The sequence below is a fragment of the Muntiacus reevesi genome, chromosome 7 (assembly GCF_963930625.1).
Source record: "Muntiacus reevesi chromosome 7, mMunRee1.1, whole genome shotgun sequence".
NCBI lineage: Eukaryota > Metazoa > Chordata > Mammalia > Artiodactyla > Cervidae > Muntiacus > Muntiacus reevesi.
In genome coordinates, this window is record NC_089255.1 from 42,515,428 (window position 1) to 42,533,524 (window position 18,097).

Sequence of the window (18,097 nt, forward strand, 5' to 3'; positions counted from 1 at the left end):
CCTGGCAACAATGATATCCTTGTTAAAATACAGAAAACCTGGAACAAAATCCAGACTTTGTCCTTCCAGAATGACTTTAATATTGAAGTGAGGAAGAATGCCATCTGACAGACTCCTCCTGTTTTCAAAATAATGAACAGTTTGGAGAAATAGATTAGTGAAGACTGAAGCAATGTTGTAAACTTTCCCCATTTTTTAAGGTATTTGATTAGGACTGTAGGTTTGACTTTGCTTACATAGCACCCCAAATTCTTGGTCTTCAAATTTCAGAGTATGAAGAAAGTGCTGGAAAGCTAGAGGAGCCTTAATTTCTTGTCTTTGTTTTGTTCTTTTGATACTGACTTCTTTTTTTCCTCCTATGTTTTGGCCATACATCATGCAGGAACTTAGTTCCTCAACCAGGGATGGAAACTGTTCCCCCTGCAGTGGAAGCGCAGAGTCTTAACCACTGGACCACCAGGGAAGTCCCAATACCGACCTAAAGTGAAGAAGAAAGGCGCAGTGAAAAATGAAGCCATGGCTTCCAGTAACAGTGAATTTTCTTTTGCAGGCATGTTATTCATGATCTTGACCTCCAGAGGGAGCAAGAGGGTTATAGTTAAGTGATACTAATTCCTGGAAAAAAAAAAAAAAAGAGTTCCTCTTTCTCCTTGCCTCCCATCCTCTCCCTCCTCTCTTTTTCTTTTTTCTCTTCCTTTTGTCTTTCCCTTCCACCATGCATTTTGAAGAATGGTGTCCTCTTCAGCATTTTCTATTTTCCTGGTACATTTACGTGACAGTCACATGAAAGTGAAAGTATAGTCACTGAGTCGTGTCCGACTCTGTGTGACCCCATCAACTGTAGCCTACCAGGCTCCTCCGTCCATGGGATTTTCCAGGCAAGAGTGCTGGAGTGGGTTGCCGTTTCCTTCTCCAGACGATCTTCCTGACCCAGGGATCAAACCCAGGTCTCCCACATTGTAGGCAGACCCTTTACTGTCTAAGCCACCAGGGAAGTCGATGTTTATTGGAGTATGTGCTGTGCTGTGCTTAGCCACTCAGTCATGTCCAACTTTGCAACCCCATGAGGCTCCTCAGTCCACGGGATTCTCTAGATAAGAATACTGGGGTGGGTTGCCATGTCCTCCTCCAGGGGATCTTCCCAACCCAGGGATCGAACCCAGGTCACCCGCATTGCAAGCAGATTCTTTACAATCTGAGCCACCAGGAAGCCAAAACTTTTGCCAAAACCTGGGATTGAACCAGGGACCATAGATCTTCAGTCTAACACTCTCCCAACTGAGCTATTTCAGCTAGATGACATTCACATAGGTTTCCCTAAATCTTTAGTAAGCCTATCTGTCTCCAGGTTGTCAGACATGACTTCCTGATGGTGGAGATCTCTTACTGTTTCGGGAGAGTGATTCTAAAGGAATCTAGATGGAAATGGGTTTCTGTAGGTGGGGCTATTTCTTTGGAAATGGTATATTCATCCTTTCTCCCCCATCCCTCCACTCTGCCACCTCCCCTTATTTAGTGAGAGGAGGTCTATGCATTCTTCTCCGCTTGCTCCTACCCAGCAACAAAAACGTCTGAGTGTATGGTGAAAAACCAGATCCAGAGCTTAGGTCTTTTTCAACAGTTAGACAACCCAGCCTCTAGGTAGCTTCTGGTTGAGAGGTTGGCCATAACCAGCTCCTTTTTGAGAAAAAAGTCGGGAGGGAGTGCTTTGTTTCTTGTTGGTCTCCTGCTTGTGCAGGGCATTTGCTGCTTGATGATAGGTCCCAAATGTGTTTGTTACTTTCTCTGGTATATAAGTCTACAGAATGCATGGCCTACTTCCAACATACACATGCTCGCTCTCCTCTGTGGTTATCGCTAAAATCAAGTGGGTTTGTGTTGTCTGCATCTGCACCTTAAATGTTATGCTGCCTCTGAGAGCTTGCCTGGAGAGAGGTTTGGATTGGGTCGGGATTGCTCCTCCCTATCCTGACATGGCTTCGCCTACAGAAGCTTCCAGCCCAGGTACAGTCGTGCATGGACCAAGCCTTTTTTCATCTCACGGTTGGGCTTTATGTGCCATCTGTATGTTGGTGATTTCTGAATTATTATTATCACTTCTGACCCCCTATTCTGAGTAGCCTGTTGAACTTTATCCCTTGGATGTCTAACTGAAATTTCAAATTAACTAGATGCAAAACCACATCTTTGACTTATCCCACCCCGAACCTTTTTCTTCCCCAGGATTCTCCATTCCAGAAAAGTGGACCACCTTTTTGTCTGTTACTCTGTCTGTCTGTTACTCACATTGGAGTCATTCTTGGTTTCCCATTTTCTTCACCCCTTACCTTCTAACCCATCAGTCAATTCTATTAGTCCTCCTTCTGAAATATTTTCCACACCTGCCTATTTTCTTCCCCTTTCCTGCTCTCTCCTCCACTTCCACTAGGTAGCAAGCTGTACTTACCTCTCAGCTAGACCATTAAGATAGCTTCTTAACAGTGGAATGTAATGATGGGCTCTCTGCATTCCCTTGAGTCTCAGCTAAGAGGTCACCTCCTCAGGGAGGCCTCCCCTGACTGCCTAACCATTGCACTGCCCATGCCTGCATCCTGCCTCCTGCCTTTCACTCTTTGTTGTTTTTGTTTAGTCATGAAGTTGTGTCTGGTTCTTTGTAACCCCATGAACTGTAGCCTTCCAGGCTCCTCTATCCATGGGATTTACCAGACAAGAATACTGGAGTGGGTTTCCATTTCCTTCTCTAGGGGGATCTTCCCAACCCAGGGATCAAACCCACGTCTCTTGCATTGCAGGCAGATTCTTTATCACTGAGCCACCTGGGAAGCCCACCTTTCACTCTTTATTACAACATATTTTTAATTTCTTGCATTACAGTGACCATAATCTGACCCTGTCTTTTGTTGTTTCATGTCTGTCTCTTCTAACTAAGTTTTAAGCCAAGAGCAGAAGGGATCTTTTCTGTTTTATGCCTCACTGTGTCCCTAGCACCCAGAACAGAGCTTTTATGTAGTAGGCAGACAATAAATGTTTTCTGGAGAAATGAACAAACTGATTTTTCTGGCTCCTGAGAAGCCTGGATGTCAGGACGACATGTGTGTGAAGATGTCACCAGCAAATCAGGAAGTTGTCTCCTTTCCTTAAACCTTCATTGCATTGGGTGCCAAGAATGTTTCTGAGGTGCTATTTGTTAACTAGCTCAACCACCAATACAGGAAGTAGAAAAGAAAATAATTGTATTTCAGATTAAGCCCTTTTAGTGGAAACATGGAAATGCATCCACTCCCTCTGTCGCCTTTAGCCTAGTTCAGGTGTATCCAATCTCAGCTGAATAAGGAAAGCTGGTTTGTATTTCTTTTAAATCCTGAGACCATGGAACTGGGGGTGGTGCCAAAAGAATATAAAAAAAATCTTCTTTCATGCCAGAAAATGGAGAGTGGGCTCTGAGAGGTCTATGTTGGAATGCTCAGGCTGCATAAAAATACTAAGATGCGTGCTAGGCAGTGTAGTTCTCACCATCAGCTGATGGTCTGAATCACTTGTGGAACTTAACATGGCTCTTGGGCTGCTTCCCAGGCCCGTTGAGTCATACATTCCAAAAGCTGGGTTCAGGAATCTGTACCTTTTAAGTTCCACAGATACTTGTGGGACAAAGCCAAGGAAGAGCCCCTGGACTGGTGCAAAGAGGAGCTCTTGATGTCATGTTAGCCGCTCAGCTGTGTCCAACTCTATTGACCCCATGAACTGTAGCCCTCCTGGCTCATCTGTATGTGGGATTCTCCGGGCAAGATTACTGGAGTGGGTGGCCATTTCTTCCTCCAGGGGATTTTTCTAAGCCAGAGATCCACCCTGGATCTCCTGCATTGCTGGCAGTCTTTACCATCTGAGCCACCAACTTAGCTCCATAAATTCAAGGAACTAACTGTGTTTTTTATCCTAGCTTCCAATTTTTTAAAAATTGGAGTAGAGCTGATTTACAATATTGTGTGAGTTTCGCTGTGCTGCAAGATGAATCAGTTATACACACACATATAGCCACTCTGTTTTTAGATTCTGTTTCCATATAAGTCATTACAGAGTATTGAGAGTAGTTCCTTATGCTATACAGTAAGTTCTTATTAGTTCTCTGTTTTACATATATTAGTGTATCTATATCAACCCCAATCTCCCAGTTTATCCTTCTACACCCTACCCCCTTGGTAACCACAAGTGTGTTTTCTACATCTGTGACTCTATTTCTGTTTTGTAAGTAAGTTCATTTGTACCATTTTTTAGATTCCACATATAAGCAATATCATGGAATATTTGTCTTTCTCTAACTCACTTCACTTAGTATGATAACCTCCATCCATATTGAAAAAATGAGTTGATCTAGATAAACTTGGAGGGATTATTCTTAATATTTTGTTGCTGTTGTTTTTATTGTCCTTAGATGGGGAGATGAGGATGCAGTTAAATATCTATGGTAGGCTCCATTTTCTTTTTTTTTTTGGTAGGCTCCATTTTCATTAAAGGAATGTTAAACATACTGCCCTCCGACTTCCAGTTTGGTCTGGACAAGCTGCAGCAGTTTCAGGAGATCAGCAGGTGGGAGGAGCGAGAGGTCAGGGGGTTGGTTACTCCCACACCCCTGCCCATCCCCTTCTTGCTTGGCCCTGGTTTGAGCAGCTGGTCACAGCTCCCACGAGGCAGCCTCTCTCTCACAGCCATGAGCCTGATAAGGTTCTGACAAGGTAACATCATTCCCTGCTCTTGCCCCTTAGGCTTCAGGGTGGCAAATGTCTCCTGCTGTTTCCAGTTGCTGGTTGTCTTACCATTCCCTTAACCCTGCCCACTGCTGCTGCTGCTGCTGCTAAGTCACCTCAGTCGTGTCCGACTCTGTGCGACCCCATAGACGGCAGCCCACCAGGCTCCCCCGTCCCTGGGATTCTCAAGGCAAGAACACTGGAGTGGGTTGCCATTTCCTTCTCCAATGTATGAGAGTGAAAAGTGAAAGTTAAGTCGCTCAGTCATGTCTGACTCCTAGCGACCCGATGGACTGCAGCCTACCAGGCTCGTCCGTCCATGGGATTTTCCAGGCAAGAGTGCTGGAGTGGGGTGCCATTGCCTTCTCCAAACCCTGCCCACACCTTTTGTGAAACCATACCCTTGATAAGCTAATAATGATCAACCACTAACCACCCTATGTCCTGCTTTTTGGTGCTCGGCTGTGACTTTGCAAATTACCCCCTTATTTGGGACGGCTCCCCACCAGTTCTATACCTGTGGGGTGCAGCAGGGAGCCTGCAGGGGCCGAGGGACCTGGTCCTCCCCTGCTTACCCTTCCTGTTCCCTCGGCCTCCCGACAGCCTGTCCCCCAGCAGTGGGGTGCAGCCCTCTGCCTTGTTCTGACGCTCCCAGGACTGTCCTCAGTGCTTTCGAGTGCTGGGTTATAACAACCCCAGGCTTTCCCCTGCATGCCCTGGCCCCAGAAGTGTCAGCTGCTTTTTTATAGTCACTTTTCTGTTACCTCACAGAGTCCTTTCACATATTCAGATCTCCAGCCCTGTTTTCTTTTTATCGTGGTATAAAACACAAAAAATTTATCGTCTTAAACATATTTTTTTCCGTCTTAAACACTTTTCAGTGTCCAGTTCAGTGGCATGAAGTGATCTGTTTCCCGTTGTTGGAAAACACATCTCCAGAACTTCTTGATCTTTTAAAACTGAAACTCTGTGTCCATTAACCAATAACTCCCCTCCCCTACTCCCCCAACCCTGCAAACACCCCTCTACTTTCTGCCTGGATGAATCTGACTACTGTAGACACTTTATGTAAAGATTTCTGACTCTTTAAATATTCTCTTTATTAAAATATTTGGCCTTCTGTTTTCCTGATTGGACTTGGACATATCTCTGTAAACAGTTCCTTCTTTAAATAATTTTCAGTTAAACTTGTTAAGGGTTTCCCAGATGGCACAGCGGTAAAGAATCCATTGCCAATGCAGAAAACGCAGATTCTATCCCTGGGTTGGGAATATCCCCAGGAGAAGGAAATGGCAATCCACTCCAGTATTCTTGCCTGGAAAATTCCATGGATAGGGGAACCTGGTGGGCTACAGTGTATGGGGCTGCAAAGAGTCGTATATGACTGAGCACACATGCACAGACTTCTTAAATGAGCCCGCTGATTCCTCCTGGGATCCTGACTGACATATTTTCTTGGTTGGATAACAGTTGTTAAAACAGCGGTAAAGGTGAAAGCGCTCTTTAAAGTAAAAAATATTATGTGTGCTAAGTTTCTTCAATTGTGTCAGACTCTTTGCAACCCTATGAACTATAGCCCTCCAGGCTCCTCTCTCCATGGGATTCTCCAGGCAAGAATACTGGAGTGGGTTGCCATGCCCTCCTCCAGGGGATCTTCTCCACCCAGGGATCGAAACTGTGTCTCTTAGGTTTCCTGCATTGGCAGGCAGGTTCTTTGCCATTAGTGTCACCTGGGAAGCTCCCCAAACGCTGTGTATTATTACTAGTACTAACAGGGGTGATATTTCAAGAGGCCTCTCCTGCAGTGTCCCTTGAAGCACCAGCATCCACAGAAGAATGAGGACAAACACTAGAACATGACTGCAGTCTCAGAGTTTTGACAGACACTTCATGGCTCTAGGCCTGAAGGTCAGAATGAAAAGCCAAGATAGGAACTCTGTCCCCTTTCCTGAGAGGGTGTAGAGAACAGAAGTTTCATATTTATACTCTCAAATTAATGTGAGGAAGAAGCTGGAGCGTCTGTGTCCTTAAGTGATACTGAGGCTCTGGCTTCAATCAAGGCAAGGCACTGATCCCAGATGTTGGTCCCCAGCGATTCAGTGACACTTCAACATCCTGACTTAAAATGAACAGGCTGGTTGCTTTTCCAGGGTAATAAATGACTGGAAAATCCCCAAACACCAGCCCACTCACAAAGGCCAGAAAATCCTTGTAGCCATATCCCTGGCCAGAGATTTCCCTGCAGGGTGAGGTCCCCCAGCCTCTTTAAGAGGAGCCCTCCTTTCTGCCTGGGTCAGCTGCTACAATGAGGCTTCAGTGTCTCCCAGGGGCTGTGAAGGGACGAGGAGGCTGGCCCAGGAGGTATTGTGGGCCAGTCCAGTGAGGAGAGCCTTGGCTTCCTAGGCTAGAGTGCCCTGGCTGGCTGGAATACAGTCATCCCCTGCCAGGAAAGAGGGCCTCAAAACACCAAGTCGGAGGGAGAAGAGTGAGGCATTTCTGGAGCAGCAGTTAATCAAGAAAATCTGGCAGCAAGGGCAGGCTCTTGCTTTCTTCTGGAACTGTGTGACTGGCTTGGTTGGTCTCTTTGTACTCGGATGGGGTAACCGTGAGAAAAAGTGAGTTTTGTGGCCGGATGCTGTAGGACCCCCACGTGAGCTGTTCCTCCAAAGTCCAGGAGCTCTGCGGTTGCTGTTGGACTCAGTCGCTCAGCTGTGTCCTACTCTTTGCACCCCCCTGGACTGTAGCCCGCCAGGCTCCTCTGTCCATGGAATTTTCCAAGCAAGAATACCAGAGTGGGTTGCCTTTCCTTCTCCAAGGGATCTTCCTGACCCAGGGATCAAATCCACGTCTCTGGCATCTCCTACATTGGCAGGCATGTTCTTTCCCACTGAACCACCAGGGAAGCCTCCTGAGCTCTATAAGCCCCCAAAATTATTTGCAAAATTGTGTGTGTATGTGTGAGTGTTTGCGCGCATGGGGATTTGGAACAATTTTTCTGGGGCCTGTAAATGTCATCTGATTCACAAAAGGGTCAGTGTTGCCTCTCTGCCTCTTTCCCCAACCCCAGGTTGAGAACAGTCCCAGATTATGAGTCCCTGGAGGGCAGGACCATGATGTTCATCCTTGAATCTCAAACAGCATCCTACATGGTATGATCTGTGCATAGTCTTTTTTTCGGTTTTTGTTTTAAAAATAAAATATAGATTTTATTTGCCTCTGGAAATCTTAGTGTTTTGTATTTCTTTCTTCCCTGGAATTGTTAGCTATATTTAAAATTGAAAAATGTTATTTTTATGAAAAATCTTACGGGCAGTTGCAAGCACTTTTGTTTATCATTAAAAATTTATTTTAATTTTTTAATTGAAGTATACTTGGTTTACCATGTTGTGATAGTTTCAGGTGTATAACAAAGTGACTCAGTTTTTTCAGATCCTTAATTTGTGCAGTCTTTTAGTGAGTATTTGCTAAATTGAGCATATTTTAGCAAACTCCAACTTCTAAGGAATTCACAATACATACTTTTCATCTTGAGGGTGGACTTGTGATGGGAGACCCTTTCCAGGGTCACAGTAACAGGTTCTTCTGTCTGTGGGGTGACGGATTCAACATGAGTCAGCATCAGAGGAGGTAAACCCTAGTGTAACAGACTGTGTGCTAGTACTGGCTTCTCCACCAATACTCCATGCTTTTAGTGTTTCCTACTTTCATCATCTGAAAAATCATAGTCTCTTCCTGTTTCTCTTACTACTCAATCAAGTTTTATGAGGAATCATGATAAAAATGAGAGGAAGGAATTTTATTTTAAATTCAAAATCATGGTACTAGCCCAGATAGATGACATAGAAGTCGGGTACTCGCTTTCACTTCCAGGTTATCAGAGAGGGGAAAAAAAAAAAGAACAAATTGAGGGAGGAAAAAGAAATGTAGTGAGATGCTGTCACTAAGACAATTGTAAAGTAACACGACATGGTGTAGTTTACACTATGAGTAGGGAAGAAAGGTAGCTTTGAGTCCCTCACTTTAAAATAAAACAGTAGAAATGAGTCAGAATAGTGAAAAGACTATATATATTTTAGCCATTATCATCATCTTGGTTGGAGTTATTTCTTCCTCATTTTAGTTATGACTCCTGGTATAAGTGAGAAGTTAAGATGATGGGATGGGGTAGGGAGTGGGCATTATATTTTATTGATTCTAAAAGGCACATTTTCCACCTTCTTGCATCTCTGGGGATCTGTTGATGGTGTCAGCTGGGCTCAGTGGAGACACAGTTATAAATAGTGCTCCAACTTGGACATAGTCACTCATGTTGCCATCCATTCAGTCTAATTAAGTTCACTATTGCTACTGAAGGTGTTGAGTTGCCATTTAAAAGGTCCTTAAAAAGATTACACTATGACTTGGCATTGAAATGAAAAATTACCATGTGTGCAAAAATTTGTGGAAACAGAGCAACAGGTCTTTGATATGGGTGAAGCAGATATGCGTGTTAGAGGAATGAACACAAACTCATGGTTTTTGCAAAGCACCCACTGAGCGTTCTAGATGCTAGGAGAGGAAGAGCCATCCCTGAAGTAGAAGACACTGGTGCTGAGATCCATGATAGGGTTGCCATCACAAGCTCAACTGAGAGACAGGAGAGAATGTCAACCCTTCTTGAAGGAAAAAAAAAAGTCAAAGCAAAGAGAAGTTTGCATTAACTGTGGAGCCTATTGTTAAGCCGTAGTTGAATGGACAGTGTTTTTTCCTTTGTGGTACCTCAGGAAAGGTATGTCTTAGATTCAGTGGTAAATGGTACAAATGCAGGCTTAGGATGTTCAGGGAGTCACTATCATTTTACAGAAAAGGAAGACGGACCCCCAGTGCCTCCTTTGCTGGTGGGCTCACTCTTAGGAGATTTGACCAGAGATGGGAGACTGTTGGCCATGCCTGTGAGATTCAGGGCATCTGGATGTGGGTGACAGTCCAGGTGGCCAATGAACAGGAGATAGCATGGGTCTCAAGTATGGAGGGCAAAGCAGTCCTCCTCTTAGACATATGACCTTGAGATAGGTGAGGGATTAAAAAAAAAGGCACGGATTTTTATTTAAAGAAAATGTTAACAGTTCTGGGGGTACTTATAGTAAAAATTAAACCTAAACACTTAAAACAGTGTAGTAGTTTCATACCCCACCACAAATGTAAAATATTTTAAAGTCAACTCGACTAGTAAATAATGTTTTGAAGATGATGCTTTTAAATTTGCCAAGCATGTATGTGTATATGTGTGTGCATGCTAAGCTTCTTCAGTTGTGTCCAACTCTGTTTAAACCTATGGACTGCTGCCTGCCAGACTCCTCTGTCCAAGGCATTCTCCAGGCAAGAATACTGGAGTGGGTTGCCATGCCCTCCTCCAAGGGACCTTTCCAACCCAGGGATTGGACCTATGTTTCTTATGTCTAACCTGCATTGGCGGGTGGGTTCTTTACTATGAGTGCCACCTGGGAAGTCCATGATTATGTATAAGCTGGTTAAATTTTATATTGTTAGTCCATGATTAATATCCCCCAAACAACAAAATCACTTCAGATTAATAAAAGTACAAGAAAATTAATTATTGCACATATCTACATTTCTGCCAAATGTCTATTAGCAAACAGAACATGAACAAAAAGAATGGAAACAACTTGTCTCTTTATCCGTCATAAAACCCATCCCCACCTTGGCTTTCCTCACATGTGGATGAGAAAGCCTCAACAATTCTGGTTCTTAATCCTCCATCATGTTTATGATAGTTCTTAAGCTGTGGCTCAGGAGCAGAGGTTCATGGATGGGCTCCAGTAAGCTTGTTTGCCTGAAAAATCCTGAGTATTATGTGCATTTTGTTGGTATTGAGTAGAGGGATTCTGGTTGTCATCAATTTCTCAAAAGTGTCCATTTTTTGAAAAAGAATAAAAGCATCCATGAACTGGTCACCATCGTGGGTCAGTTGTGACCTGGCCCTGGGCCCCTCTTGACTATGGGCACTTTGGCAGGAGTTTCGGCTCAGCAGGAGGCTGGGTGAGACCCAATAGCATCTGAGGGTGCCTCTTGAGACACAAGACACCTGGAAGATGAACTTTGTGATTCTGTCTTGTTCTGGGGAATTTGGCTGCTCAGATGTCCCAGCTCTTCCTCAAAATAAACAAAGACAAACCACTGCATTCCTGTGCCATCCAGGTCTAATCTGGTACTTTGAGCTATTTTAAGTGACAAAAACCAGGTCCTAATCCTTTATTTTTCCTCTGGCAGGTCAGAGATACCCTGACTGTGATAAGGAGAAGCTTGTGGGTGTTGAAGGGGCAGAGATTCAGGCCACTTGCCAGGGGTGGTGACTTTTATGCTTCAGTTTGAAAATGTAAAAAGGTTAGTTTGGATGGGTTCTCATTGAGTTCTAGGGAATTCCTCTGTCTCCCGGACCTGGTCTGGCTTACACTGATGCTCAGCCTCTGAAAGTTTCAGGTTAAGAGGGGACTTGAGAGCTAAGACTGACCCACACTTAACTCTACATCAGAAATTATTGAAGAACTGGTTTAAAACACAGATTTCTTGAATCACCCCTAGAGATCCTGCTTTAGTAGGTCTAGGGTGGTATCCTGGAATTGCTACATTTGTTTTATATATATACATATATATGTATATGTATGTATGTATACCTATACATATATACATATGTGTGTAATATATATATATATATGTTTTTAAAAGTTTATTTGTTTTGTCTGCGCTGGGTCTTTTGTTGCTGCATGCGGGCGCTCTTTAGTTTGTGGCAAGCAGGGGCTACTCTCTGGTTGTGGGCTTTTCATTGTGGTGGCTTCTCTTGTTGTGGAGCATGGGCTTTAGGGCATGTGGGCTTTAGAAGCTGCAGTTCGCAGGCTCCAGGGCGCAGGCTTCGCAGTTGTGGTACATGGCTTAATTGTTGCCTGGTGTGGGATCTTCCCGGACCAGGAATTGAACCTGTGTCCCCTGCATTAACAGGTGGATTCTGAACCCCTGGACCACCAGAGAAGTCCTTATGTTTGTTTTTAAAATTTAGTATCTCCAAGGGATTTTGAGAAAGGGACCCTGAAGGGTTTTATTCTTCCAAATGTTGCAAGCTGGAATGAAGAGAAGGATATCTGGGCCCTCAAGCATTCTGTCCTTCTTTGATTCTGTTGGGTCTGGGAGCTCTCCTGCTTGTCTTCAGAGAAGGGAGCCCGGGGCCTATTTCTGCCTCCTCCCAGATCTGATGTGAAAGCCAGAATGACATAGGTCCTGGGGCCATGGCTCCCTCAGGCTCTGCAGCTGGGAAGCTCCTGCTCGGCCCTGCCACCTCCAAGATTTCAGCTCTTCTCGCCACAGAGAGAATGCCTCCACAGGAAGGGCACTCAGAATAGCGTGAAACATCATGGCTAAATCCATAACCAAGATTTGTCTGATGGGGGCTGCCTTTTTCCCATCCCTGGATCCCACCAAGTCTGTGCACTGAAGACTGAAGAAGAGAGTGTCCTAGTCAGCAGTTCCTGTGGAAAAGCACCAGTCGCAGAGTACTGTTATCCATTCATTCATACACTGAACAAATGCTTAATTGCTTACCATGTGCTAAGCACTGTGTTAGATTCTGAGATTCAAGGCATCGTCCATGCCTCCATGGAGTGCTTACCCTAACAGTGTGAAAGACACTGAAAAACAACTCTGAAGTTTGTACAGGGCCAGGTGCAGGGGCTTCAACCTGATTTTAAGAGAGAAAGGGAGTGGTGTAGAGATTTATCTTGAAGATGATTTTGCATCGCAAAATGACTGGTCTCTTCTCACGTTGTCTGTTTATTTGGGGTAGGTGGAGAGGAAAAGCTGATGGGAACTGCCAAGTGGTCCCCTCTCCCAACATAACACTGAGCCAGCAATCAGAGATTATCCAATTTATTTAATCATTCATTCAATCAATCACTTGGTTAGTTAATGACAGTTTTAAGTGCTAAGAAGTATCCAGCATTGTGGGAGTTCTTAAAGGAATCCTGTCTGGGATAGGACTCAAGGGAAAGAATTCTTCAACAGGTAACTTTTAACCTGAGACCAGAAATAAGAGGTATGAAATTGAACAGATTGGGTGGTATGCTGGGGCCTGGTCAAAGGGGCTGAAACTGATGAAACACGAGGGCTAGGGTCACCGTGAGGTTAGGGAGAAGCAGGGTAAGATCCTGCAGGGGCCTCTGGAGTTTTGTCTTTCTACTTGTTCGTATGTGATCTTGAGAAAGTTTCCTACTTTCTCATCTGGAAAATGGGGGACACATTCAACCTGGCAAGGCTGCAGCAAGAATGGGAAGCTGCCTTGTAAAAAGTAGCTTTCCAAAAACAAAATGGTATGAGTCCTCAGGATCTGACAGGTCAGTTTACTCATTGGAAAGTGACAGACTGTTTGGGCAGGAGCCAAGATGGGCCCCTCCTTCACTCGGCCCCTCCTTCACTCTCAAAGCCTTTCTGTGTCAGGGAAGGAGGCAAGTCTGCCCTGTCCCCTCAACCCTGGCCCACATCTGCTCAACCCATCATCCTGGCCCATCATCCCTGGGCTCAACCAGAGGTGGCATTTCCTCCAATAGGCTGACCAGCCTCCGAAAGTTTCCCTTGTTTCTGGGTGTGCTGTTGCTTTCATTTACTCCTGTGATTTCTCTGACTTAATGAGATCATAACTCATTCATTTTGTTGATTTTTAAAAAGTAAGTTTGGGTAAACAACAAGGACCTGCTATATAGCATAAGGAAATATATTTGATACCTTGTAATAAACTATTATGGAAAATAATCTGAAAAAGAATATACACACACACACATACATACATATATTTATCTGAAGCACTTTGCTGTACCCCTGCAACTAACCCAAGACTAAATTAACCATGCATTCTTTGAAAAAATGGTTAAAAATGTAAGTTTTGGAATAACAACCTATGATTAAACAAGCCTGCATTTTTTTATAACTCAGTAAATCCATATTAATGGAATCTGTGGACAGTGATGAAGCAACATGACATTTGTAGCATCATGGAACAGGAATGGAACCTAGCATTTATTTAAATTTTCTGTGTTAAATACCACATGGAATACAAATGGTCAGTGGAAATGTTTTGATGAAATGAGGATCTGTCTGCTCTTCACTCTCTCTCTCTTTAAATATTGGGTAAACACACACATGCAGAATTTCTAGATTGGACCTGATTGTCTACCCTGAATATCTTGTCAACTTTATGAGGATTTATATAACACCTCTCTTCCATGAACAGGTGTACCCTCCCATTAGCAATTCTCCTTCTTGATTCCGTATGTGTTTACTAAGATTTAGTCGGGAAGGAGATTTCTCTGCTTTAATGATGAAGGGGGCATAGAAAAAAAAAAATCTCTGGGCTGAGTCAGGGGCCCTGAGTCCTAATGTTGGCTTAGCCACCTGTGTGTGTGATAACACTGGGATGCAATTGACAGCAAGCCACAGAAAACTCTACAAATGGCATCTTACATAAACAGATTAATTTTTCCCCTGTAACGAGAAGGCTAAAAGGAACTGCTCAATTCAGCTGCCAGCTTAATGATGTCTTCCAGGTACCTGGTGTATTTCCTTTTTACAGTCCTTAGCACGTGGACCTTTTTTTTTTTTTTTTTTAAGTGAATGCTTCAAACTTTAAACATTTTCTAGCAATTCAAATTTACTTTTTTAAAGTTTAATTTTAACTGGAGAATACTTGCTTTACAAGGTAAGTGTTGGTTCCTGTTGTACAACAATGTAAGTCAGCAGTGTGGGGACTTTTGATCTTCAAACTTGTAGCTTTATTATTACAAGATGCCCACCCCTGCTCTAGACTACTCAGGCAGAATAAACAGAGAATCTAATGTCTGGCTTACATCCCCAAGAAAACAGTTTTCCAAGAAACCCTCCTGGTAGATGCCACTGGTTAGAGTTGTCAGATAGACACTCAGCTGCAAGGGCGACTGGGAAAATGTTTAATTGTCTCACCTTGTAAAGTGGAAATATCAAGGGATGAGGGGGCTGGAAATGCCTATAGGATTAGTCAAGGGGCAGCCTCTGCCCCGGTGTCTTGGACAATTTATGTCATTTTGGATACTGACTTTCTCAGCTATAAAATGAGGTGTTTTAACCAGGATCTAGGTGATCTCTGGTGGAGAAGGCAATGGCACCCCACTCCAGTACTCTTGCCTGGAAAATCCCATGGATGGAGGAGCCTGGTAGGCTGCAGTCCATGGGGTCGTGAAGAATTGGACACGACTGAGTGACTTCGCTTTCACTTTTCACTTTCACGCATTGGAGAAGGTAATGGCAACCCACTCCAGTATTCTTGCCTGGAGAACCCCAGGGACGGTGGAGCCTGGTGGGCTGCCGTTTATGGGGTCGCACGGAGTCAGACATAACTGACGTGACATAGCAGCAGCAGCAGGTGATCTCTGGGGATCCTTTTAGTTCAAAAACAGGAATTCTCAAACTGTAATGTGCATTCATTAAATTCACTTGGAGATCTTGTTAAAATTCCGGTTCCAGGGGTGTGGTTGGGGGATAGGGTACCCAAGAGCCTGCATTTCTAACAGGCTGTCTCTCAGGTGATGGGTGGATCACACTTAGATTTGCAAAGTTCTGTGAATCCTTAGATATCTTTCTGCTTTCCTTAGTAGACAAGCCAGCTTAAGGCAAAGACTACAAATTCCTTAAGTTGCCTAGAATGACTTTGAATTCTCAGAACTGTGTGTGCACATTCCTCCTGTTTTTTTCCCCCAAGCATTTCTAGATACAGAAGAAGTGAAAGAACTAGAGCCTCCACCTTAAAGGCAGTATAAGTCGTTAGAATAAAGACTAGGGCAGAGGAAAGAGCTTTTCTAATTGAATTTTCACAATAACCCTGTGAGGTCAACGTCATTGCTCTCATCTCACTTATGAGGAATCAGAGACTCAGGGTAAATTACGTTCTTGAGATTGTGCAGCTGGTTTGGATTCTAACCCAGGTCTCTGACTACAAGACCATGTTGGTACATTTCACTGTGCAACTTCTTACAGAGGCCCTTGTGTGAGAGACAAGGGTGAATACAGGCGAGCCGCCAATTAACTGATGATTAGCTTCGTGCAAACCTGTCTGTGCTGCTTGGTCTCCATTTTTCTCTCCAGTCCCCTTCTCCACCGTCCTCTGCATATCTGGGGAGACTGACCTCCTGCCTGGCCTCTGGCCTCCAGTTGGGACTGTAGAATCACCTCCAAGAGACTGGAGTATGGAAGAGAAGGAGGTTGAGATATATTTGTCCACCCCTTACCCCGCGGTTTGGCAGTCGCTCTTTCTCAACTTTAAAGCCACAGCTTGGGTGCCCACTTTGTGCCTCTCATTCGTTCCTAGTGAGTAGTCCCTGCCCCATGCCCTCAGGCCTGGGGGGAGCTGCTTCCCCCTCCTGATGGTCCCTGGGTGCCTCACTGTCCCGTTCTGTTTCCCTTCGCCCTGCCCACTCCTCTGTAACGAGTCCCTTGATTGCCTTTCTGAAGTGCTGCTTGTTTTCTGATGACATTGTGATTCACTGACTCATTTCCCAAAATGTCCAGGTAGTGGTGTGTGTGTGAGTGTATGTGTGTCTGTGTGGGCTTAGTCAGGTCCAACTCTTTGAGACCCCCTGCACTGTAGCCCGCCCTGGAATTTTCCAGACAAAAGTACTGGAGTGGGTTGCCATTTCCTACGCTAGGAGATCTTCACCACGCAGATATCCAACCTGCATCTCCTGCATTGGCAGACAGATTCTTTACCACTACACCACCTGGGAAGCCCCAGGTAGTGGTAGAGATGGTCAAATATTTACCACAGACAGTAGCAGGAGATTTGGGAGGCTGCAACAGGCAGACCTTGGGGAGAAGGCAGGGCTTCCCCTGGGTGGTGGCAGGTGGGAAGGATTTGTGGAAACAGTGGAGACAGAATATTTGAGAAGAGTATCAGGCAAAGGCAAGGATTAAAGGGGCCCGGGAAGCTCCCTGCGTTTGAGGATCAACTGTATAGTGAGTTGCCTGGGGTGAAACCAAATACGAGTGGCTTATAGTAATAAGAATGCTAACGTTCTGCAGGGCTGTGTGTCACTGTGTTCAAGTGCTTTTCTTGAACTCCCTCATCTCCAGCAGTCCCGGATTAGCCTTGTTTTTAGAGAGGAGGAGGAAGTGAGCCACAGAGAGGTTAAGAATCAGTCCAGGGTCACCCAGTTCCAGGATTTAACCCTTGGTGGTCCGGCTGCAAGCCTGCCCTCAGAAGCACTAGGCTGCGGAAGGCACAGATGGCATCGACTGTTTTGCAGCAGGGATGAAATCTGAAGGGAGCCGTGTCTAAGAGAGGGAACCAGGGCATGCTGGGGGGCAGGGGAATCAGCTGTGTCCTCCCCTTCCCAGAGGGGAGTTTCCGCAGAGCCTTCAAGTGTCAGGGCAGCTGGCTCTGGGTCGCGTGGCAATCAGATTGGTTAATGCTTTTCATCCTGCCGGTTTCTATATGTGATGACAGAAGTCTGTCTCTCCTTTTCACATGCCCCAGGTCAGAGTCCTGTTTCTTTACCTTGGTGGAGGGGACAGGGCCTGGAGGAAGATGATGCCCCAGTCCTGGCAGAGCTCCTGTGTCTGCTTTGTGGGAATTTAGAGACAGCCTATTAGGTATTAGCATAATTGCTTTTGTTTTTAATCTGCTTGGAAATGAATTTCTTTAGCAGCCTAAATAGCTCCAATTGGCCAATTTGTTCTCTTTCTAGTTTCCATGTGGGAAAGTAGATTTAACCCGAGTCTAATTTTCTTCGTCTGTAAAATGGTGGCAGGAACACGCACCTGCTGGTCACATGAGTACACGTGAAGGCCACATCGCAGAGGCTGCCCCAGGAGAGGAGTTCACAGATGTTAACGGTAAGTTCTGCCCCAATCCACATTTGTTCTTTCCATTTAGTCATTGTGAAATGATAGGAAAGATATTGGAGGGTAGTTTCTCTCCCTTCCTTTCATCCTCTCCTTCCTTGACACTCCTCATTGGTGAAAACTTTCAAATATACCTAAATATAAGAAGACAGTGAAATGTACCTTCCTTATTATCCTAAATATAAGGAGACAGTGAAATGTACCTTCCTTATTATCTAAATTTATTCAGTGGCTTGCAACTTTTGCTTATCTAGTTCATTTTTGTTGAAATATTTAAAAAACAATCTCAAATGGCATACATTTCCCTTCAGATATATCAGCAGGCATTTCTTAAAGAGAGATTATTTTCTTAACTTAATGCCATTAATACACCTAACAAAATGGAACAATAATCCCTTGATAGCAAGTCATACCCAGACTGTATTCAAATATCTCCAGTTGCC

The 18,097-nt window shown here is 44.5% G+C and overlaps 1 non-coding gene across 1 annotated transcript; it reads right to left on the reverse strand.

Moving 5' to 3' along the window:
• Positions 1–1,221: 1,221 nt before the first annotated feature.
• Positions 1,222–1,293, reverse strand: TRNAF-GAA (transfer RNA phenylalanine (anticodon GAA)). The gene has a single exon. It is a non-coding gene; the product is annotated as a tRNA-Phe (tRNA).
• Positions 1,294–18,097: the final 16,804 nt, after the last annotated feature.